General features: G+C 40.3%; 1 protein-coding gene across 3 annotated transcripts in view; it reads left to right on the forward strand.

The window, feature by feature from the left end:
- Window positions 1-24829, forward strand: part of FBXO42 (F-box protein 42) — a 106655-nt gene that overhangs the window by 8775 nt on the left and 73051 nt on the right. Inside the window, exon 2 of one of the 3 annotated variants that reach the window (XM_043995119.1) lies at window positions 7746-7804. The exons of 1 other annotated variant lie outside the window; for it this stretch is intronic. The gene's annotated coding sequence lies outside the window, so the exon portion shown is untranslated. Of the gene's footprint in view, window positions 1-7745; window positions 7805-23306; window positions 23317-24829 lie in introns of those variants that run through there. One more of the 3 variants, XM_043995120.1, reaches the window with a different exon arrangement.

The following is a 24829-nucleotide window of genomic DNA, read 5'->3' on the forward strand; positions in this document are numbered from 1 at the left end:
TTACTCAGGTCCTCCTGACTCCCCCCCCCCCCCATCATTTAAAAAAAGAGAGAGAGAGAAAGGCAGGCCCCAAGGAGGTAACAGCACTTCTCTATGCCTCCTCTAATCAGACCACATCCATAGTGCTGTGCTCAGTTCTGGTGTCACATTGACAAGGTAGAGAGTGTCCACAAGGAGGGAAATGGGAGCGGTAAAGGGCATTCAGTCCATGTCATGAGGAGCAATTGAAGAACTAGGAATGTTTAGCCTGGCTGGAGAAAGGTGCCAGGAGAGCTGTCTTTGGGTTTTTAAAATTTTTTTTATTTTTAGTGAGGCAATTGGGGTTAAGTGACTTGCCCAGGGTCACACAGTTAGTAAGTGTTAAGTGTCTGAGGCTGGATTTGAACTCAGGTACTCCTGACTCCAGGGCTGGTGCTCTATCCACTGTGCCACCTAGCTGCCCCTGTCTTTGGCTTTTTTTTTTGGGGGGGTGAGGCAATTGGGGTTAAGTGACTTGCCCAGGGTCACACAGCTAGTAAGTGTTAAGTGTCTGAGGTTGGATTTGAACTCAGGTACTCTTGAATCCAGGGCTGGTGCTCTATCCACTGTGCCACCTAGCTGCCCCTGTCTTTGGCTTTTTTTTGGGGGGGGGTGAGGCAATTGGGGTTAAGTGACTTGCCCAGGGTCACACAGCTAGTAAGTGTTAAGTGTCTGAGGTTGGATTTGAACTCAGGTACTCTTGAATCCAGGGCTGGTGCTCTATCCACTGTGCCACCTAGCTGCCCCTGTCTTTGGCTTTTTTTTGGGGCGGGGGTGAGGCAATTGGGGTTAAGTGACTTGCCCAGGGTCACACAGCTAGTAAGTGTTAAGTGTCTGAGGTTGGATTTGAACTCAGGTACTCTTGAATCCAGGGCTGGTGCTCTATCCACTGTGCCACCTAGCTGCCCCTGTCTTTAGCTTTTTTTTGGGGGGGGGTGAGGCAATTGGGGTTAAGTGACTTGCCCAGGGTCACACAGCTAGTGTTAAGTGTCTGAGGTTGGATTTGAACTCAGGTACTCCTGAATCCAGGGCTGGTGCTCTATCCACTGGGCCACCTAGCTGCCCCTGTCTTTGGCTTTTTAAAGTGCTGTCTTATGCGGGTGGGATTGGACTTGTTTAGTTTGTCCCTGAAGGACACAACTCGGAACAGCAGTGAAAATTGCAATGAGACAAATATGGGCTTGAAGTCAGGAAAATCTTCCTAACAAAGTCAGTCAGCAAGCACGTTAAGCACCTACTGTGTGCCAGGCACTGTTAAGCAGTGGGGATATAAGGAAAGGCAGAAGTGCAGTCCCTGCTCTCTAGGAGCTCCCATTCTAACAGGGGAAACATCGTGCCAACAGTGCTCCATAGATACGTTCAGTGCAGATGAAAGGCAGTGTCTGAGGGAAGTCACTGGCAGGCGGGTTGAGGAAGTGGAACTAGGAAGGGCCTCCTGCAGATGGTCGGGTTGAACTAGGTATCAAAAGAATCCAGAGAAGCCAAGAGACAGAGGTGAGGGAGAACATTCCTGGCTAAAGGGATAGCCACTGGAAAAGCACAAGATCAGGAGATGGAGTACTGGCAGGAAGGAAGGGCACGTTGGCCTGTGCCCCTGGATCAGAATACAGAGAGGGGAGTAAGTGTAAGAATGCTGGAAAGGTAGAAGGGTCAAGGATGACACTGAGGTTGTGAGCCTGAGCACCTGGAAGGATGGGGATACTCTCTATAATAATAGGGATGTTTGGAAGACCAAAGAGTTTGTGGAGAAAGACTATAAGGAGTTCTGTTTTGGACATGTTGAGTTTGAGACACCTCCAGGACAGCCTGTTTAAGATGTACAAGAGGCAGCTGATGATACGTAGAAGAGAATTTAGGGAAGTATGTATAAATCTGGGAATCATCTAGACAGAGATGATAATTGAATGCCTGGGAGCTGCTGAGATCACCAAGTGAGATACTCTAGAAGGAAAAGAGAAGAGGGCCCGGGACTGAGCCTTTGGGGATCTCCATGGTTAGTGGGCATGACCTGCAAGAAGACCCAGAAAAGCGACTGAAGAGTGGTCACAGGTAGAAGAACCAGGAGGAGTCTGGGTCACAAAAATCTAGGAGGGAGTATCCTGGAAGAGAGGTCAAAGGCCTTAGAGAAGTCAGGAAGCATACAGGGTTTGTAAAAGGCCTTAGATTTTAGCCCATAACAATTACACTAATTCAACAAACACCACAGAGAACATTCTAGTATCACAGACTTGGGGCTGAAAGTGACTGTAGAAGTTCTCTAGTCCAGGCTCTTCATTTTATGGATGAGGAGACTGAGGCTTAAAGCCACACAGTTAAACTTAGCAGAACTGGGACAGCGTGCTCCTTAATGTTAGGAGGTACCACCAGAAGAGGAAGCCCAGTCTACTTTTCAGTGCCTCTCTCTGCAAGTTTCTCCCTGTGTCAAGCGTAAATCAACCTTGGTAGCTTCCACTCATTTCTTAGTCTTCCCTTCTGGGGCCAACCAGAACAAATATAATCCCCTTCCATATAACATGTATTCATTATAGCCGTCATATATGTATCCCTGCTATGGATGCACTCTCTTCTCTCTTCCCAGGCTAGATGCTTAGTGAACTAGTTTAGTTCTATTGTCATTTGGTTGTTACAGTTGTGTCTGACTCTTGGTGAACCCATTTGGAGTTTTCTTGCAGAGATATTGGAGTGATTTGCCATTTCCTTCTCCAGCTCATTTTACATATGAGGAAACTGAGGCAAACAGGGTAAAGTGACCTGCGCAGGGTCACACAGCTAGTGAGTGTCTAAGGCTGGATTTGAACTCAGGTCTTCCTGACTGCAGGTCCAGCACTCTATACAAGCTGCAGAGTTCAGCTCTATGTTATCCGTTATTCTTCCCTCCCTTGCTCCTTTGTCTTATCACCACTCATGTCTATGTTACTTCCATCATCTGCCTCCTCAGTTTTTTGGAGACAGGATGGTGTGGTATGGTGGGAATAGTGCTGCTATATCTGGAGTCAGAGGACCTGCGTTCAAATCCCTGCTCTGCCACTTAGCCCCCCTGACCTTAGGCATGTTGCTTACTCTTTTGGGGCATCAGTTTCCTCATGTGTAAAACAGGAGTGTTGGTCTGATATTCCCTTCTCTCTTCAAGCCCCCAGTAGCATCTGCTATCTCTACCCCTTCAGCTGAGGACCTCCAGCCATACTTTACCAAGAAAATAGAGCCCAGTGACCATGACTTCCCTCTTCTCATTATCTCACAATCTCTTGACATTACTCAGTATATTCCACTTTTCTACAGTCTCTGAAGAGGTAACTCTGGATCCCACCCTCTCCTATCTTCTCTAGCTCTCAGGTCTTTCTCTAATCTCCAGTCTCCCCCATCCCTGCTTTCTACACACGTGTTCAAGTGTTCACCATCCTTTAAAAACCCTTATCAAATTCTTTTATCCCATAAAGGTATTGTCCTGGCTCTCTCACTTTCTCAGCCAAACACCCTGAAAAAGCTGTCTGTATTTGCTGCATCTACTTCTACTTTCATTTCTCAATCTTCTGCAGTCTGGCTTCTGACTTAATCATTCAGCTGAAGCTGAGAGTTACCAGTTATTGAAATGCTAAATCCTATGACTTAAAAAACCCATTCTCATCTTTGATAACTTTGTTGGAGCATTTGATATTACTGACAAGCCTTTTTTGGTTCTGGGTATTCATAACTGCTTTTGCTCCTACCTGTCTGATTGCTTCTTCTTTTTTTTTTTTTTTTTTTTGCTGGGCAATGGGGGTTAAGTGACTTGCCCAGGGTCACACAGCTAGTGTCAAGTGTCTGAGGCTGGATTTGAATTCAGGTACTCCTGAATCCAGGGCCAGTGCTTTATCCACTGCGCCACCTAGCTGCCCTTTAATTCAGTTTTTTTTTTCTGGGCAATGGGAGTTAAGTGACTTGCCCAGGGTCACACAGCTAGTAAGTCAAGTGTCTGAGGCCGGATTTGAACTCAGGTACTCCTGAATCCAGGGCTGGTGCTTTATCCACTGCGCCACCTAGCCGCCCCTGATTACTTCTTATTAATATCCTTTGCAAGATCTAAATGTGGGATATTGGTCTTGGCTCCCATCTCCTTTTTTGTCTTTACAGTCACTTGCTTGGTACCCACATCAGCTCTCTGGGATCAGTTCTTTTCTCTGTGTAGATGACTCCCAGGACTATGTATCCAGCTCTAGCCTCTCTCCAGAGCTCCAGTGCCACATCACCAACTGGCTGTTGGACATTTCAGTCTGGATGTCCTGTCAGCATCTCTAACTCATTTTATTCAAAACACCTCTTTTGCCCGAACCTGTTCCTCTTCAGAGCTTTCCCATTTCTGAAGTGATGGGCTTCCTGGTCCTTCTAGTCATCTATTTTCACAGCTTTGGTATTGTGAACTCAACTCCTTTCACTCACCCCACATAGCCAGTCAGTTACCAAATCTTGTCATTTTGATCTCTGCAACGTTGCTTTCATGTGCTCACTTGTTTCCTTTCACACTGCTATGACCTCCCGCCTAAACTACTTTAGTAGCTTCCTGATTGGTCTCTCCCTGCCTCAAGTCAATACACTCTGTTTTTTTTTTTTTTTGGTGGGGCAATGGGGGTTAAGTGACTTGCCCAGGGTCACACAGCCAGTAAGTGTCAAGTGTCTGAGGCCGGATTTGAACTCAGGAACTCCTGAATCCAGGGCTGGTGCTCTATCCACTGCGCCACCTAGCCGCCCCCGAGTCAATACACTCTGATTCATCCATTATCCAGCTGCCAAACAGATCTTCCTAAAGTACAGGTCTGACCATGTCACCTCCTCCCAACTCAGTATAACTCCCATAGCTCTCTGTTACTTCTGAGATCAAATATAAGCTCCTCTGGCATGTCTTCCATGTGCTTAGTGGTCTGGGGATACTGGCCTTTTTGCAGTTCTTCACATAGCATCTCTCCCTCTGCCTTTGTACTGGCTGTTAGCTATGCCAAGCATGTGCTCCCTCCTCACTTGCACCTCTTGGAATCCCTGGTTTTCTGTTCAATTCAGCTCCACTCTCTGCATGAAATGTTCCCCCCTTGTTCCCATGCTTCTTTTCTGCCTTCAGTGTTACATTTCATCTATTTTGTATTTATCTCCTCTGTTAGATTGTAGTAAGCTACTTGTGGATGAATCAGAGTGTATTGACTCGGGGGCGGCTGAGTTCAAATGTAACCCCAGTTACATTTTAAAATAATATTTTCATCCAATTACATGTTTAAACACTTTTTTAACCTTTTGAGTTCCCAATTCTATCTCTTCCTCCCCGAGATGATAAGCAATCTATTATAGTTTATACATGTGTACTCATGTAAAACATTTCCATGTTAGTCATTTTGTACAAGAAGACTCAAAAAGAGAAAGGAAGTAAAAAATAGTATGCCTCAGTCTGTATTCAGTCAGCATCAGTCATTTCTCTGGAAGTGGACAGCATGCTTTATTGTGAGTTCCTTTGGGATTGTCTTGGATTGTTGTGTTGCTGAGAAGAGCTGAATCCCTCACAGCTGATCATTGCACCATGTTGCTGTTACTGTATACAGTGTTCTCCTGGTTCTGCTCATTTCACTTTGCATTGGTTCATGTAAGTCCTTACAATTACATTTTAATTTGGTTCAGGTGGGAGGCCTTGGGTTTAAATGGAGATGACCTGGAGTCAGGAAGATTGACTTCACATCAGGTCTCACATATTTGCTGCCTGGGTGAGTTTGTTTCAGTTTGCTCAGTTGTAAAACAGGGATGATAACCATAGCACTTTCTAGGATTGTCCTGATGATATAACATTTGTAAAGTGCTTTACAAGCCTCAAAGTTTTAGCCATATGCTGGGATTACTAGGAAGTAGTCATCTGTATTGTGGTACATAATGTATAACACAGTGAAAGAGAGAAGCGGCTTTACTCACGGCTCCATAGAGAGTGACGAAGCTGGCACTGCCAGGGCTCTTGATGAGCACCTGAACTAAGTGGTAGGCATATAAATAGAAAGAGATGTGTTTTGAAGGAAGGGCTGATTGGGCTCCATTAATTTGGATATAAAAATAGGCAAGCAGTGTCTAAAAAGGCATGGAGCAGACTTTATCGTAGTGGTATTCTACCCTGATCATCTTTTTGCTCTCCATCCTATTGTGTGAGCCAAAGACCTCCAGAGATTTTGTCAGGGGACTTAACCCATACAATTCCTGAACTCCTGGCCCAGGCCTTCATGGTATCCTGATTCAGGAGTGTATGAGTATATGTGTACAGGGTAGATGGCAAGAAGGTGAGGGCTAGGGTAGCACGTGAAGCCCGGCTAGGACTTGCTAGAAATAAAGGGTCATTCATCCATTTAGCAAGCACAGGGTTGTAGGGTAGGAGTTCTAAAACTAAATGGGTTAAGTTCCATTTGTGGTCTCTGTAAGTCCTGAAGATGGCCAGGGGGAAATGAGGCATGGCTGGGGTTGGCTTGATATCCCAGGTTATGTGAGTGACTCTCCAATAATAGAAAACTATCAGCTTGATAGTTATCATTTCAGATAACTACTATATGAGTTAATGTCTAGAATGAGCATAACTTCATTTGCAGGTACAGAGACACAAAAGAAATTATCATCATTCCTGGGTGATGAAGTTTTTGGCCTTGACTCCTGAAGGACAGAGGGGGTCCTGACCTGTGCCATGGGAGTGTTTTACCTATAACATTGACATTCTATAGCTCGGAAGTATTAATGTAATCGTTACTGATAATTCCATATAAATGCAGAGACACCTTGTTTAGTAAGGAGTGTGAACTTTTAAGAGCTAGGGTTAAATAGATTGTCTTTTTCTGATAGCTAAGTACAAAAAGCCTTTTGACTTTTGGAAAATTCAGGTGGTGATTACATTAAATCCAGAGTGCTGAATTCTCCTTCCTCTGGAGGACACCATTTACTCAGAACTTCCCTATAAAAGATATTATGCCTGAGTATCTAATCCATACACATTTTGATTCTTCAGCACTGTGTCCCAAGACTGCTAATTTCACAGCATGTGAAATTAGAAATTAGAAATTAGAAATGTCGCTGATGCCTAGGAGACTCTTTTTTTTCAATTAGACCATAAAAAAAATTCTTGTCCTAAAGCTTTGTATGTCTATTAAGAATAGAGAAAGTGGAAATAAAAGGCCAGATTTGGTAAGATTTTTAGCAAATTGCCTTGCCAGACTTAGACCTTGACCTGGAATTTGCAATGTCTGTCTTAAAACAATAGTCTGCAAATTGTTTTGATTGTTCATCCATATCAGCAATAAAATTTTTGAGCATGCACATACTATATATTTATAAATTATCTATGTACTATTATACTAATATTTGTCATAAAACATACATTACAGAATAGAAATTAAGAAAGGATAAGCTAAAGATGACAAACAATATTTTAAAATTTTTATTTATAAACAGCACAAAAATCCTATTTATTGAATAATGTGATTTAATATTTTTTTTATTTTAAAAAATCCTTTGCCTGGACTGGAGGAATAGAGTAAAACTTAAATAATAAGTGTTAGTAATTTAGTTAATTTGATCAAGCAGGAAAATTTCTTCCTTTTTGGGGTACTTTTAAATTGAAAGACAGACAATATAACAATCACAAAAAACAATAGCTTTTTAGCAAGTAATGTATCTCTAGACATTCATCATATACAATGCAAAAACAGGCAAAAAGTGAATTATTTGTGATTTTCTCTATGCAGTTACGCTTAATGGGAGACATCTGTGATGGCTGAAATCTGAAGTAACCGAGGAAACAAAGGTTTGAGCTTCTGAGCATATCAGTTTATTAAGACGAGCATGTCATTGGAGTTACAGCTTGGGACCAGACCTCCTCAGCTTGGCTCTAGACCCCTGATTACAGGGAAACAGATTTTTATGCATTAAAAGAAAATAACTGGGGGCAGCTAGGTGGTGCAGTGGTTAGAGCACCGGCCCTGGGGTCAGGAGGACCTGAGCTCAAATCCGGCCTCAGACACTTGACACTTACTTACTAGCTGTGTGACCCTGGGCAAGTCACTTCCCCCCCAATTGCCTCACTAAAAAAAAAAAAAAGAAAAGAAAACTCCTTGCATCGGTTTTTGGTTCTCACTGGGATTTTGGTCAGCATAACCCAGGACCTTAGTGAAGAATCTCTAAGCAATACCTTCCCAGCCATGAAGGCCTGGGTTCAAACAGTGAAATAAAGTTCTCTCTCAATTCCCACAATTTTTTCCCACAAGTTTTCTCACAGGACAGAAATTGGACTAGACCTATAATTGAATAGAAAGGAAACTGAGCTAGAACCAGAACTGAGTCACTAGATGGAGTCAGCGTGGTTCATTCAATCCCCATAATTCCCCCAAATCATCTCTTAATGTCTTATTCATATCTGGATATTTTAGTTGATTTTATCTGGCCCATAGCATGTGAGGAAGGGAATGCCACCTGTTGAGCTTGAAAAGGAAGGTTTGGGGTCAGATCGTGAATAACATTAAGTGCTAAAGGAAGAAATTGAAATCTGGGTTTTGAAGTATTCAGAAGCCACTAACAGTGACAAGATTAGTCCTGGGCTTGAGGAAGATCACCTTGACAGGATATTTTGGAGTGGGATGCTGGCTGTGGGAGTGGAGAGATACTGACTGACAGTGAGCAGTCTGGGATGACCCTCTTGTTGTGAGACTGGGTAACTGGAAGGACGATGATGTCCTCAACAGAAATAGGGAAGTTCAGGAGAAAGGTGGGGCAGGAAAATAATGTAAGGAGATCTGTAACACATCCATGCCTGCGCTTCTCATATATTCATCCAATCAACAAACATTTATTCAGTGCCTACTGTGTGCCAAACATTGTGCTAAGCGCACACATGGTATTTACTCTCCCACCCAGAATTACTAAGGAACTCTTAATCACTTGTCACTACTAAGTACAGAGCCAGGGAACATCTGCTGATAGGAAGGGGGGGGGTGAGAAATGAGTTGTGTGTGCTCTGTAGGGGTGGAATTGCCCCAATGTCATCTGGGCAAGTGTGGGGTGGGAATAAGGTTTTAAGTGCCTTGGATGGATGTAGAGAACCATGTCAATAGTACTGACCTCAAGGAGCTTACATTCTAACAGGGAAGACAAGATGCACATTTTAGTGTATGTGTGTGTGTGTGTGTGTGTGTGTGTGTGTGTGTGTATGTTGTGTATACGTTCTCACCAAACAAACACACACAGTAGATAGCATGTAACATTGGAAGGGGGGAAACTCGGAGAGACAACCAGGAATAGGTAAGGTTGAGGAAGAGGTGTAGGTGTGTGTGTGTGTGTGTGTGTGTGTGTGTGTGTGTGTGTGTGTGTGTGTGTGTGTGTGTGTGTAAAGTTAGGAGAGAAGTGTTAGACTATACTAGGTAAATTTATTACCTCTTGGGAAGGTGGATTGTAGCCCTTCTCACCCTCCCACTGCTGATCATGCCTCTACCTTGGAGATTACTGAAGATAGGTGATTTTTGGAAATCAGTTTGTTTTTAAAATGTTAAAAAGCTAGGAGCTGCTGCTGCTTTGCCATCACAGTATTATGACTACCACAATAGTAGTGAGAATGATTTTGTATTGTCTTAGTGCAAATAACAGTGAACTGCTAGTGTTTTCCCCTTCCAAGGGTACTTTGTATTTGATTTGTATGTCTTCTGTGTTCATGTATATGTTTCTTCCCTCATAATGCAAGCTTTTTGAGGGCAGGACTGTTTTTCTGTTTGTATTTTCAGTACTTAGCACAGCTCCTGGCATGTATGTAATAGGTGATTAATAAATGCTTGCTGACTGGTTGGGTTCAGCATCTAGAGACCTAAGTTCAAATCTTAGGTCTGAAGCAATCTGTATGATCTTGTGTTGATTCCTTAATATCTTTGAGGTTGAGTTTTCTCATCCTTAAAATAAAAATAATATGCACCGTCTGCCTCACAGAATTGAATCGTTCTAAGAAAGCGCTCTGTAGGCCTTAAAGACCTATAGAAATATGATAGATGCACTTGCAGAGTTGTGACTTGTGGAGATCAAGAGAACAGTTGAATCAGCAAGGGTTGGTCCATCTGCCAGTGAGTCCAATAGGGAATAGTTGTGCTCTGGGCATCTGGAGAATGCTGAAGCATGTATCATGAGTCAGTGTCTGAAGGAAGTGTACTTCTAGCTTCATGTCAGCATGTTGAGGCAAAGAGCAGCTTCTAGCTAGCTGTCTGGGATATTTTCCTTGTTTTATCTTCACAACTCCAGTATTTTGTCTTTAGTAGGTATTTTATAAATATTTGTTGAATTGCAGTCATGTTGTATACTGATTAGCTAAGATTTAACTTCAGAATTTTGCTGTGGTCTTTAGAATTTTATTTTTTTCCAAATTACATGTAAAAACAAATTTTAACATCAATTAAAAAAAAATTTTGTGTTCCAACTTCTTCCCTCCCTCCCCCGCCCTGAACTGAAGTGATTCAATATAAGTTATACATGGGTAGTCATGCAAAACATCTCCACATTAGCCAGGTTGTGAAAGAAAACAGACAAAAACAAAACTTCAAATTAAAAAACTATCCAAAAAATTATGCTTCAATCTGTTTTCAGATACCATCAGTTCTTTCTCTGTAGATGGATTGCAATTTCTATAAGTTTTTCAGAGTTCTCTTGGATCTTTGCATTGCTGAAAATAACCAAGTAATTCACAGCAGATCATCTTACACTATTGCTAGGTCTTGTAGTCTTGACTTGAAGACTTGTCACCCGGAATTTTTGTTCATGGCTTTGACTTAGAATTAAAAATTTGCCCTTCCTCTGATTGTATTGGCATGTTTTTTATTTTTCATTTCATGATTACTTCATTGCTTTTTAAACTTGGCTTCCTTAATTGGCAATTGCCTCGACCCTTGTTTTCTTTCCTTTTAACTTCCCACATAGAAGATCAATTTGCTTGTTCCCATTGTGATTTTTGGCTCTTTCTCCTTCTTCCTTGATATGACCAGTTGCAATTTCAGTGTAGTGCATGTTTTGCTGGGCCCCAAAGCTTAAAACAAAAAAAAAATTTTTTTTAAATTTAAATTTAAATTTTTTTAGTGAGGCAATTGGGGTTAAGTGACTTGCCCAGGGTCACACAGCTAGTAAGTGTTAAGTGTCTGAGGCTGGATTTGAACTCAGGTACTCCTGATCCCAGGGCTGGTGCTCTATCTACTGCACCACCTAGCTGCCCCAAAACAATTTTTTTAATCTCAGTTTTTCAGCAAATATTTGAATGAATGGTAGGCAACAAAGCCCATTCCTTTAAAAAAGGCCTTCAGCTCTGTGTTTACTTTTAAAAGGAAAGACAGAACATACTATGAATTTGCAACATTGTTTTTTTTAAAGAAAAAAGACATTAAGGAGCACTCAGACAACCCTTCTTACAAGTGTATTCTGCAGATACAATTTATGTATTCTTCACAGAAAGTAATAATGTCTTTTAACATTGATAATGAGCTGTCATTTTTTTAATGAAGGAAGAATTACTTTGTTGTAATGTTTATGGAAAAAGTTGTTAATTTTTCAGTGTTACTACTGAATGTAAAATTAGAGATTCCCATTTATTCTCATGTAGGGGGCAAACCAAAAGAAATAAATATCTCCTGGGTTATTTTTTTCTTTTGCACAGTTGTTGTAATGATCCTAATATTTCCTCTGAAATGAGGGCTCATCTTTTAAAATAAATTTAATAGATTTATTGATATAATTTAGCTAAATCATTTTTAAAGGAAAATTGTTAGTACCTTAGAGACGAATGTTAAGGAAGAGATAAACAATTAAAAAATTCTCTATGTTTACCCAAACCTTGAAATTCATCTACTACAAGCAAAAACAAAGGGGAACTGGTCATATCTTTTTGTCAGTTCCCAGTTTCTGGAATTACTTGCAATAGAAACTCCTTTGGTGGTCTTCTAATTTTGCTGTTTGTTTCTGTTTCAATTAGAAGAAAGATTTAAAAACATTTTATTTTGCTTTTTATCTTTTGTTGAGTCTTATTTTTTTGGGAGGTATGAAGTTCAGAGATCAGTGTTTTACATGGAAAAGTATGCATGTTATTTTAATATTGTTCATCATTTTTGTAGCTAACTTAGCTCTTTACTTAGTTTTGGAGTCAGTATAACTGCAAAACCAGTAGAGGGGGCTCAGGAATTCCTCAAACAGTGTCAGTACTTGTTAGAGTACTATTGAAAAATTTTGGCCCAACGAATTGAGTTTAGTGATTGGAGTTTCAATGGTGTCATCTCAGTATATGTCAGATTGTGCATAGTTTGATGTTAGTAAAGGATGATTAATCAGAAGCCTGTTGGATTAGTTCTGTTTCTTAATATGTGTAACACATAACTTGTGTTTTGTTTTTAAACATCTGGAGGTGTTTGTTTCATTCTCTGGTTTTAGTTTACTGAAAACCTTATATTGGTAAGGAATAGTTTTCTTTCTTTCCAGATGCTTTTGGGCATATGCTAAGTAAGACCATATAATTCTTTGAGATAGGAAGTAGTCATTTCTTAAGCCAACCGACAAATATTTTGTTAGGATGATTTCCCTTTACTCCTTAAAAAAAAAAAGCCCACTCAGAAATAGAGTTTCAGGTGTCCTGAAGTCCTATGTAAGATATTGTGGACATTGTAAAAGTCAGAGTATTGATGAAAGTTGACACAGTATCTTTATCCTTTTATTGTGAACATTGGGGGAAAATAAAGGGGAAAGTTCCTCTCTCCAGTGAAACAATAGCGGGTGAGAAATTAGCCCAGAGAAATGTTCAGTTTCAAGACTTACTTTCAGCACTTGTGCTTGATGTGGGCACTTCCTCCATCACTGACATAGATTGTGGCTTTGTTTACACCTTCTTCCGTGCAATCCTTGCATTTTCATAAATTCTCCACTGAGCACCAGTCAGTATGCTTGAGGTTTCTGAGTTCTCTTCCCGCTCCAAATCTAGGATCCTGTGTTCTTTGATGCCTCTTACACTACTTTGCACACATAGGTCCGTTGTTGGTAAACAGCAGCTTACTTATAGCCAATGTGCATCTTTCCTTGGATCTTTGGTATCTTGCAATTTTGATTCATCTGAGGTTGCAGTGTGCCATGAATTGTGTCTAGGTGGCATTCTGGAGATAATATTGTGTTAAAAGGATGAACTTTTGCAGCAGCAGAGGCAGCTTAGGATCAGTAAAAGCCCTATATGGTTTCCCAAATGTGATCTAGCTGATACGTTCCAATTCTGGGCCTGGCTCACCCTCTGTAGTGCTTTTCCATGTGATATGCTCTGATAGGCATGTTGTAATCTGGGGTTTGTGTGCTTGTCTCTCCCCCCCCCCCCAATATATTGCTAAACTGATCGATTTTGCTTGGCTGTTACTTTTATGAAGGCCCAGTAGTATTGTGGAACTTTATGAAGTCATCATTATGTCACCTGCAAATAGGAGCATAAGGAGAATTTCTCCCACTCCTGGAACTTGGCTCTATGGTAACATATCTCCCCATTTTATGCCTTGATTGATATTCATATGTGGAGCATTGTGAAACAAAGTTATCTTTGTGAGTCATCAGAGACTAGAAGACTGGTAAGTTCCCATCTAGATTTTTTTGGTGGGGGCGGGGCAATGAGGGTTAAGTGACTTGTCCAAGGTCATACAGCTAGTTAAGTGTCAAGTGTCTGAGGCTGGATTTGAACTCAGGTCCTCCTGAATCCAGGGCTGATGCTTTATCCACTACATCACCTAGCTCCCCCCTCCCCCCATCTTAAAATATGATCTTATGTGATCTATCAAAGAATCTCATAGGAATTTTTTTTTTTTTTTTTGCTGGGCAATGGGGGTTAAGTGACTTGCCCAGGGTCACACAGCTAGTAAGTGTCAAGTGTCTGAGGCTGGATTTGAACTCAGGTACTCCTGAATCCAGGGCCTGTGCTTTATCCACTGCGCCACCTAGCCGCCCCTAGGATTTTAAAAAGTAGGCAATATCATTCAGTATTAAGATACTGCCATATAGTGTTTTGGGGAAAAATAGACAATTTACTGATTCCTTTTCTTTTTACTTGCCACTTCTAATTGGCACCCCCCCCCCATTACCCACTGCTCCTTCAAATGTAACAGAAAGGAAAAAAAGATCAAGCAAAACCAACTGACATTCCAACTGCTTCTAGCATTGTATCTAGCATTCCATATCCACAGCCCCCCTATCTTTAATGAAAGAAAGTTGGCATATTTTCTTGTGTCTTCTCTAGCACTGTGATTGCTAATTATAATTTATTTGTTTTTTAAAAAATAGGTTTTTATTGACATCTTTTGTTTTTGTCACCTAGGTTTCCCTCTCTCTTCCTACTCTCCCCTATCCCAAAAAAGCCATTCCTTAGAACAAAAAGACCTTTTTAGTAAAAGAAAAAGAATGAACAAAACCAAGCAATAGATTGACAAAAATTGTTATTTCTTCCTCTGGGGACTGCCCGCTACCCCAGACTTGTGCAAATGATGGTTGAGCTCTCTTTCCATGTCTCTTCTTTTTAGCTGTATTGCTTTCTCATGTCATAGCATTCATTTTCTACTGTTTTGTGGTGGTTTTTTCCATTTCCATTGCAGTCATTATGTCTATTTTTTCCTGTCTCTGCTCACCTTGCTTTTTGTCAGGTCATGTAAGTCTTTCTGTGCTTCTCTGTAGTCATCATATTTGTTATTTCTTAAAGCATACATTCATGCACTGTAATTTATGTAACTGTTCCCCACTTGTTGGGCCAGATGTTTCCAGTTGTTTGATACTAGAATGACTTTATTGAAACATTTGCTGCAAGTTCCTGTCATGAAGGTAAATCTATAGGAGATCAAATTATCTTTGAAGTATTTGTATTTGTCATATAATGAAAGGAAACAAAATTCAAGAAAGGAATTGATAGTAAAAACCCATGATGTTAAATATCTGTATACAAATTCCTGATATTTAGGCAACTTGGAAGAGTAGCCAGAGGTCCTAATACAGGAACATAAATTCACTGAGATATGGTGAGATAAAACAGATGACTGGAACATGACTCTGGATAGATGTACCTTATTTACCCAAAAGATATTTCACATTGCCCTCTATTTTTTTTTTTATTAATTTGGATTTGCTTTGTGTTTTGGTTTCTCATAAAGTCACTGGCTTCCATTTGTTCAATCCTAATTCTTAGGCAATTATTTTCATCAGAGAGCTTGAGGTGTATAATTGTTTTCTTTCTTTCTTTCTTTCTTTCTTTCTTTCTTTCTTTCTTTCTTTCTTTCTTTCTTTCTTTCTTTCTTTCTTTCTTTCTCTCTCTCTCTCTCTCTCTCTCTCTCTTTCTTTTCTTTTCTTTCTTTTTTTGGTGAGGGAATTGGGGTTAAGTGACTTGCCCAGGGTCACATAGGTAGTAAGTGTCAAGTGTCTGAGGCTGGATTTGAACTCAGGTCCTCCTGACTCCATGGCTGGTGTTCTATCCACTGTGCCACCTAGCTGCCCCTTACAATGTAGTATATTTCATTTAGAATATAATGATATAATATAATTGGAATATATTGCATAGTACAGGAGTTTCCCAAATTCCTCATCTTTAAGTAGATAGTAAGTTCCTTTATACAAACAGAACACATTTCCACAAAAGGAATGAGATAGTAGTGATGGGGTGGTGGTGTTTCAGTTATCCAGACATTTTCTGGAGTTCTTTTTCTCTCTGTCAAAGGCAGTGTAGCCTGTAACTTCTTGATTTGCCTGAGTGAAAATTTCATCCTTCAAAATGCAGAGGAACCAATAAGGGGAAGTCCTATTTTGGGTCTCATTCTCTTTAACAGGGATATACTGGTTATTGGAATCAATATCAGATGGACCCTAATTATCATTCTTGCGTCAATGTTGATGAAATGCCTACAGTGTACAAAGCACTGCTAGCACCTTGTTATATCCTGCTGACTTGTTCAGAATAACAGTGCTTAATTTTTTGAGCCTATTGAAAGCATCACGATGAGTCTCATTTAATTTTTTGACTGTTTTATTCTTTAATAAATAAAAGGGTTTAATGAAGCTGACTTCCTGCTGTGAAATTAATAAACGCTGTCAAACACAAACACATTTTCACTTACTGGTAGCTATTTCAAAAGGATTTTACTTTAACAGTGATAGGAATAGAAGGAAAAACAGAATCTGTTCTTCTGTCTTTAGCATAACCTTTGATTTGTTCATAAAGGTAGCAGCAGTTGAATATTTTATTTCATAATGAAGTAATCTCAGAAAAGTGTAACTTGAAATCCTGGAGCTTTTTATGTTAATTAAAATGATTTTTCATTTTAAAACAGCTTTTAATATCGTTTATTTGAAGAGGTGGAAATGAATCATTTCCAGCTTCTGTAGACTACTGCACTTCTTGGTATTTCTCCAGAACTACGTTTTCCATATTAAGTTCAATTCAGATTTTTGTTAAGGACCCTAGTTAGGGGACAAAGATTAGAAGAGGGTACGTTGGCTGCTCTTGGAGCTTCGTAATGGTGAGGATTCTTGCAGCAGCCATTTTCTCTATGGATTTTTTGAAGTCTTGTCCCTGATAAATGTAGTACCGTTGGACAACTGTGTTTTCTTTTGTCATGCCCTGATCTGTGGAAACAGGATTCAATTAATTCTTTTGGAGTAAGGTGCTTATATGTTTATTCAGAGCTGTAGTGAGAGGGAACTGGAAAGGCAAGACACACAGCGTGACTCCAGCCCCCTACAGGACCTATTAGAATATGTTGAAAGTGTTTCTTGTTTTCACAGCTTGAGGGATCCAGTTGGCCTCATCTGAAGCTGTATATGACAGCTTTTGTCCAAAGAGGCATTATGTGCATTTTTTTTTTAGTAAGGCAATTGGGGTTAAGTGACTTGCCCAAGGTCACACAGCTAGTAAGTGTTAAGTGTCTGAGGCCGGATTTGAACTCAGGTCCTCCTGAATCCAGGGCCGGTGCGCTATCCATTGCGCCATCTAGCTGCCCCCATTATGTGCATTCTTGCTCCTGACGGTCTTCTGGCATGGAGTATTCTCTAGTGGTCCTGAATACACTCTTGTCTAGTGGACTTCTTTCTGATTTCTACTGCTTGAGATTCTAGTTCACTATTCCTCACTGCAGCTCGATACAAGTTACAAGGGAAAAGATAGCAGCTAAAAGCCGAGGGATATAGTCTTCCTTCTATATTTACAGTGTCCAAATGGGTGAGCAACTTTGTGACTCTTTGTATCAGTTTGGTTGCAGTATCTCAGAGAGCACTTAATTTTAGAATTCGTTAAGTTGTAACCTAGAATAGCAATGTGGAACACTGGTTTGGTGGGGGAGGGGAACTTATTTTTATATCTGGTGCTGTTTTTATATGTGGGTTGCTATAAAGGTTATATTAAAATAGGTTGTTTAGAATAGACTACACTAATGGCTTTTCCCTTCACATTACCAGCAAAGACCTGGAAAGATATTAGTCATAACTTTAGAATCAATTTAAAAGGGATACTGGTTTTTTCTTTCAGCTTGGTAGCAGCATCTAATTAAGCAGCTAGGTGGTACAGTGATAGAGCACTGGCCCTGAGGTTGGGTGGTCCTGAGTTCAAATTTCACCTCAGACACTTACTAGCTGTGTGACCCTGGCAAGTCATTTAACTCTGAGTGCCTTAAACAACTGGGTTCATTTCCAGTCCTGATAATATATATGTTGCTATTGGACCCAGATGGCACTGGAAGAGAGAGTGAGGCTGGTGACCTTGCACAGCCCTTCCTCACTTAAATCCAATTCATTGCAAGTCATGATATCTGCTTGATCCACTTTTGAGACTGAAGAACAAACAGCAGCAGCAACTAATTAGATCCACTCTCTTTTATTGCCTTTCAGTCTTTCTCAGGCTTGAAGTTAGTTTTTACTCATCAGTAGAGATGAACAGAAATACTGTTTGCTGAAATTTCTGGTATATTTTTGTACCACACAGTATAGAGTTTGTTACATTATTCATTGAAATCTGGTCATTTTGATGGAGATGAGAATTTGAGTTTACAACTCCTGAGACTTCCCTTAAATACCTACTTGTCAAATTGGAGCCGAGGTGTTCATAAGTATCAAAACTTCTTAACCACCTTTTGGGGCAATAGAGAGAATTTGGAATCAGGACTTAAATCTGTCTCTGTCATTTAGCACTTTGTTGTGACCTTGAGCAACAATAAAAGGTTATGTATACCTATTTTATATACCTATATATTCAGGGTTGTGTAAAAATTTCTTGGGTGAAAAGGGGTCATGAGTGGAAAAAGTTTAAGAAGCTCTGGACTAACCAAAGCATGATGTAACACTCCAAAATATATTTCTTAGGAACGAATTGATGTAGAAGGTTATTCTCGGTCTGTCAAGTTAATGTGTATAAGAATTCACTTCAATAAAGTTTTACTAAGTAACTTATCTACAAGGCACTGTGCCAAGTGCTGTGGATATAAAGATGGAAAAAACAATTTCTCTTCTCATGGAGCTTACGTTTTACTGGGAGACATACTATAAACATAAATAAATTCAGAGTAAACCCCAAAGGAGGAAGCAATCACAATCGGGAAGATCAGGAGAGATATCCTGTAAGAGGTGTCACCCTTGGCATAGTTAGGGTAACTGCGATGTGGAGGTAAGGAGAGAATGTGTTCTGGATACCAGGGACAATTTATGCAAAAAGAGGGAATTGATAGGCAGTGTCATATAGTGATAACAGCCAGCAGGCCAGATTGACTGGAGCAGGAGATTGTGGAGAGTGGCGTAATATGAAATAAGGCCAGAAAGGTAGAAGGATTCCAGATTTGTGGAGGTCTTTAAGTGTTTGGTTGAAGATTTTGTATTTTATCCTAGATACAATAGAAAGTCACTAAAGATTTTTTTTTTGGGTGGGGCAGTGAGGGTTAAGTGACTTGTCCAGGGTCACACAGCTAGTAAGTGTTGTGTCTAAGGCCACATTTGAACTCAGGTCCTTCAGAATCCAGGGCTGGTGCCTTATCTACTGTGCCACCTAGCTGCCCCAAGATTTTCTAAATAAGTGAGTTGTTTTTTTTAGTGAGGCAATTGGGGTTAAGTGACCTGCCCAGGGTCACACAGCTAGTAAGTGTTAAGTTGGATTTGAACTCAGGTACTCCTGAATCCAGGGCCGGTGCTCTGTCCACTATGCCATCTAGCTGCCCCTCAATTTGGCTACTGTGTTGAGGATGGATTGGGGAGAAAATACATTGGGAGGCTTTGCAATAGTCCAGGTGAAGAGGAAATGAAGGCCTGAGCAAGAGTGGGTAGAAAGTTGTATTCATGGGGAGAAGAGACAGATGCAAGAGATGTTGCAACAGTAGTGTTAACACGATTTGGCAATGGATTCTGATACAGGAGATGAGGGAAAGGGAATAGTTAAGGCTGATGCCAAGATTGTGAAGCAAGGTCACTGGAAGGTTGGTGCCATAAAAAAAAGGAGGTTTTGGACATAATTATGCATTGGACCTGCCTGCAGTGACATTGAGGTGGCAAGCTGGTAATGCTGTCTGGAATTCAGGAGAAAGATGGTATATAAATTTGTTTGTCACTTACATAGAAATAAATTAAATTCATGGTAGCTGATGAACTCATCAGTGAAGAGAGAGTGTAAGAGAGAAGAAGGCCTAGGAGAGAATTTTCAGTGGGGGTGACACAGTTAGTGGGTAAGAGGAGAATGATAATGTATCAAAGGGTTAGGGGCGGAGAGATGGGAGGAGAACGTGGAAGCCTAAGGAGGAGGGCATGGTTGAGAGAAAGGATAGTAAAGATGGAAAAGGCTTTAGCAGTTAAGATAGTTGGTAACCTTGGGGAGAGGAGTTTAAGAAGAGTGTAGGGGCAGCTAGGTGGCGCAGTGGATAAAGCACTGGCCCTGGGTTCAGGAGTACCTGAGTTCAAATCCGGCCTCAGACAGTTCACACTTACTAACTGTGTGACCCTGGGCAAGTCACTTAACCCTCATTGCCCCGCAAAAAAAAAAAAAAAAAAAAGAAGAGGAGTATAGTGGGTTTGGAAGATTGATTGAATGAGTTGGAGAAATGAGTGGGAGGTGAGGAAATGAAAGCAGTGAAGTAGAGACTGCCCTTTATAGTAGTTTGGCTATGAAAAGGAGAGGAGAAATAGTATGATAATGTTACCTAATCATGGGGGCAATGAAAGGGGAGGCCTGGCCATATTTATAGGCTTCAGAAAATAACACTAAGAAATAGATTTCTTAGTACCTCTTGATTATTAACATTCTTTTACAGTGAGGCCCTAGGAGGTGGTGAGTTGCAACATCTAGGAAGAGAGAGTCAGGATTTGAATCCAAGCCTTCTCAGTCCAAATTCAGTCTTCTTTCCTCTATGCCTCAGTTAGCTTTCATGAAAAAAATGAAGAATATAACTTTGTGTTGATCTGAAGGAGGACCTTTTCAAAATTAATTTGTCCAACCGAAAACCAAAAACCAAAACAAAAACATTTGGGCAGCTAGGTGGTGCAGTGGATAGAGCACTGGCCCTGGATTCAGGAGTACCTGAGTTCAAATCTAGCCTCAGACACTTGACACTTACTAGCTGTGTGACCTTGGGCAAGTCACTTAACCCTCATTGCCCAACCAAAAAACCCCACAAAAAAACCAAAATTAATTTGTCAGTTCAGTATCATTTAAGACCAAGCAAAGCAGTACATGTGACCTTATTTACTGCAGTATGCCAAAGGGTAGAAAATCTTACTTTCATCTGTTCTTCTATCACCCAATCTCTTTTTTCTTTATTACTGCTCAGTTTAGTAATCCCAGAACAAATAAAATTTTTTGGTAATGTTTTTTGGAAATGAAGGGTAAAAACCCATTTTAATGGATTTTTTCAAAAGTAGAATGCTAATAAAAGCAGCAGAGATCAAATTTTATATGTATTGAGAAGTCTCCAGTGATCAATATTTAATATTCTATACTTTCTCCAAATCTTTTAAAATGATGGGTGCAGTTGTGTCCCAACAGCTTCGTTGTTGTAGTTAACTTTCCCCCACCCCCCTTGTGTATTTTATGGGACTGTATTAATTATTTTCATTAAGGGGTATTTTTGTATAAGGACTTAAAGAGTTCTTGATCAATGTATTAGGTTTGGGTTTTAGCAAATTACTGCAGGAAGTTGATAGTGAGTTGTTGAATAGTAAGATAGTTTTCTTGGTGATATATATGTGAGTTGTGAGAACAAAGCAGGGGCTGCATGCTGGGGCTTAATTGTAGGCTTCCCTTCTTGGTTTTCATGTAGTAGTGTCACACAGCTCCTTTACACACTGCCTGTCTTGATATTTCAGAGCACTGAAGCTGTATAAATATTAATAAGTAATTATAGTTGTATGCAACTAAGTGGAAGAGCTATTTATAAGCAAGAGATTTATAGCAACATATTTGCTAAATGTTATGTCTGCCAGCTAAATCTACAAAACAGTCTGTATAGAGAGAGCAAAAGAATGCTCAAAAACTAACTTGAAGATTATATGAAAATTCAGTCAGTCAAGAAACATTTATTAGGTGCTTACTATGTGCCACATAGTAAGACAGGATTTTGCATTTGATCTTGGAGATGATAGGGAGCTATTGGAGTTTGATGGGGGTGGGGTGACATGATCAGGGTTTCAATTTTAAGAAAACCAATTTTGTAGCTGAATAGGGAGAGACTTGAGGCAGGCAGACCTACCAGCACGTTATTGCAATCACCCAGGTGTGAAGTGATTCAGGCCTGCTCTAGAGAGGTGGCACTGTCAGCAGAGAGAAGAGGTTAAAGTGGAGACATGGTCTTAAAGTGCCCTGATCAGATCTTTTGCATTTTCTGGCATAGGTTCACAAAAAGTTATATTTGTCCAAGGTTGAGGGAATGGACTTTATATAGGAGTCTCATTCAAGCAATCTATCTATCTATCTATCTATCTATCTATCTATCTATCTATCTATCTATTTATTTATTTATTTTGGCGGGGTACGTTATAAAACCAGACTTGGACCTAACTTCATTGTACACCAACAGGGAGAATGACTTGCTAAGTGTTAAGTTATAGAAATCTCTTTCTATCCCTTTTGGGTTTTGGGACATGGGTAAATAAATAATTTTGGAACATTTTCCATTTGAAGAATGTTGTATGGATGGTAAGGAGAGGTGAATGTTATCATTAAAACTGGAAAATTAAAGTTATGATCTGTCAAATCAAAACTGTTGTAGACCACAGACTGAATCTCAGGATTTTCTTAGAATGGTTGAGAGCTGTGGATATTCTGTTTTACACAATAAATTTGGGATTTTGATAGTTGGATTTAAAAATTTTGTCTTAGTGGTATGGATCATAAGAATAGAGGATTTTTAGAGGTGAATGACACCTTACTTTTTAATTTTAATTTATTATTTTTAATCCTTAGTAATATTTTATTTTTTTCCATTAAATGTATGAATAGTTTTCAACATGTCTTTTTAAAGATTTTGAGTTCCAAATTTTTTCTCCCTTCCTTCCCTCCCCCCTCCTGAAGACACTAAGCAATCTGATATAAGTTATATTTGTACAATTACTTTAAACATATTTCCACTTTAGTCATATTGTGAAAGAAGAATCAGAACAAAAGGGGAAAACCTCAAGAAAGAAAAAAGGAAAAAGTAAAAATAGTATGGTTCAGTCTTCATTCAGATTCCACAGTTATTTTTTCTGGATGTGGAGAGCATTTCCCATCATGAATCCTTTGGAAATGTCTTGGATCATTATATTGCTGAGAAAAGCAAAGTCTGTCACAGCTGATCATCACACAATGTTGCTGTCACTATGTACAATGTTCTCCTGGTTCTGCTCACTTCACTCAGCATCAGTCCACTTAAGTCTTTCCAGGTTTTTCTGAAACCATCCTGCTCATCATTTCTTACAGCACAGTAGAATTCCATTACATTCATATATACTCCAACTTGTTCAGCCGTGGATGGCACCTTAGACGAATAATGTCTTTTTATTCTGATCCTGACCAGATTTCCTAACATTTGTGGTTTTGGTCTCTCTCTTGCCTGGTTTCTCTCAGTGACCAGCCACTATTTAGAAAGTTTTCCATTTAGCCAGGTGGCCATTTGCGAATTCCCATAAGGAAATAATTGGAATTATCCCTAAATTCTGGTATTTACTTGTCACAATTGCGCCTAATGTATTTTATTTTATTATTATTATTATTTTTTGTGGGGCAGTGGGGGTTAAGTGACTTGCCCAGGGTCACACAGCTAGTAAGTGTTAAGTGTCTGAGCCCGGATTTGAACTCAGGTACTCCTGACTCCAGGGCCGGTGCTCTATCCACTGTGCTACCTAGCCGCCCCCCCTAATGTATTTTAGTATAGAAGACTCAGTGGCTAGGTGTCCCTTTTCCTCTAGGACTTTTGTGTGATTTCCGGATCCCTTATTTTCCAGTTTCTATAGATAATTCATTTGGTTAAGGCAGCACTTATGAGGCCAGTCTGCAAGTCAGTTACTTTGATATATAGAAAAAACCTTTTCAGAAATATTTGCCAAATAGGTCTCAGTAAGAGTGTGGTAGAATATGAGCTCTAGCTTAGTGTGTGAAGGACAGCATGTTTTTATTAGGATAGTCAGTGTGAACTCCAGAGAGAAGGCCACATGAAGGGAGGCTAATGGGAAGACAGCAGGTGAATGACCTCCTTGGTTGGTTAAGTGAGCTGGACATATATTTTACAAAGATAGATTGTGTCCCCAGATAAACCCCCCCACAAAAGGTTTAAGTGAAAATATAGAGATTTAAAAAAAAAGTCATCAGACTGTTTTCCAGTAGTCATTTTTAGATATTCCCATTAAACACTACCCCCAACCCTTCCTTATAGCAAAGAAAACCAGTTTAACTAAAGGAGCTGACCCTATCACCACATTTTACAGCACACGCAACATTTTTGCACCTGTTACCTCTTCTTTTTGGGGGGGCGGGAAGACGCAGGATCAGTTCAAGGTGGGAAAATTAGAAATATTTGTGATTTTTGTTTTTATCTGTTGAAGACAAAGTTGTCTCTTCCATTATTGTCAGAAAGAGTCTCTAAAGAAGGGAAGAAGTACTTGGACAAAGTTTCTCTTTTGAACTAGAAAGTTATTTATTTTTCCTAAAAATGTAAAGAAGAAACAGGAGAGTATTGCTGGCATGGGGGCGGTGGGGGTGGGGGGAGCATTGCTAGCATGGGAACAGCCAGTGAAAGTACTCAGTCAGGAGAGGAGAATGCGTACAGCAAGGAAATCAGTGTCATTGCATTGAGGAGTTGTGGAAGGGAGGAAGGAGGCCAGGCTATGAAGAACTCTGAGTGTCAGAGAATTTGATATTTGATCCTGGAGGTGATGGGGAGCCACCAGTATTAGGGTGTGATACAGGCACACCTGTGATTTGTGAAGATCAGTCTAACAGCTGATTGGAGGATGGGCTGGAGTGAGGAGAGACTTGAGGCAGGGAGATCAGCCAGTAGGCTGCTGGAACATGTCAGGCATGAGGTGCTGAGGGCCTGCCCCAGGGTGGTAGTGGGGTCATAGGAAAGAAGGGGGTGTGGATCAGAGATATTGTTAAGGTAGAATCAGTATCTTTGGTAACCAGTTGGCTATGGGTGGTGGCAGAGAATGAGAACTTGAGGATGACTCCTGGGTTTCAAGCTGCAGGGGTATGTGGTAGGAGGACTATCCCTCCTAAAGAGTATATTTTGCTTCTACCACTGCCTCCCTTAATCCACCTTCCCCTTTACCTCCCCTCTCCACCCCCCACCCCATTCCCTTTCCCACCTATTTCCCT

The sequence above is a fragment of the Dromiciops gliroides genome, chromosome 3, assembly GCF_019393635.1.
Source record: "Dromiciops gliroides isolate mDroGli1 chromosome 3, mDroGli1.pri, whole genome shotgun sequence".
Classification (NCBI taxonomy): Eukaryota; Metazoa; Chordata; class Mammalia; order Microbiotheria; family Microbiotheriidae; genus Dromiciops; species Dromiciops gliroides.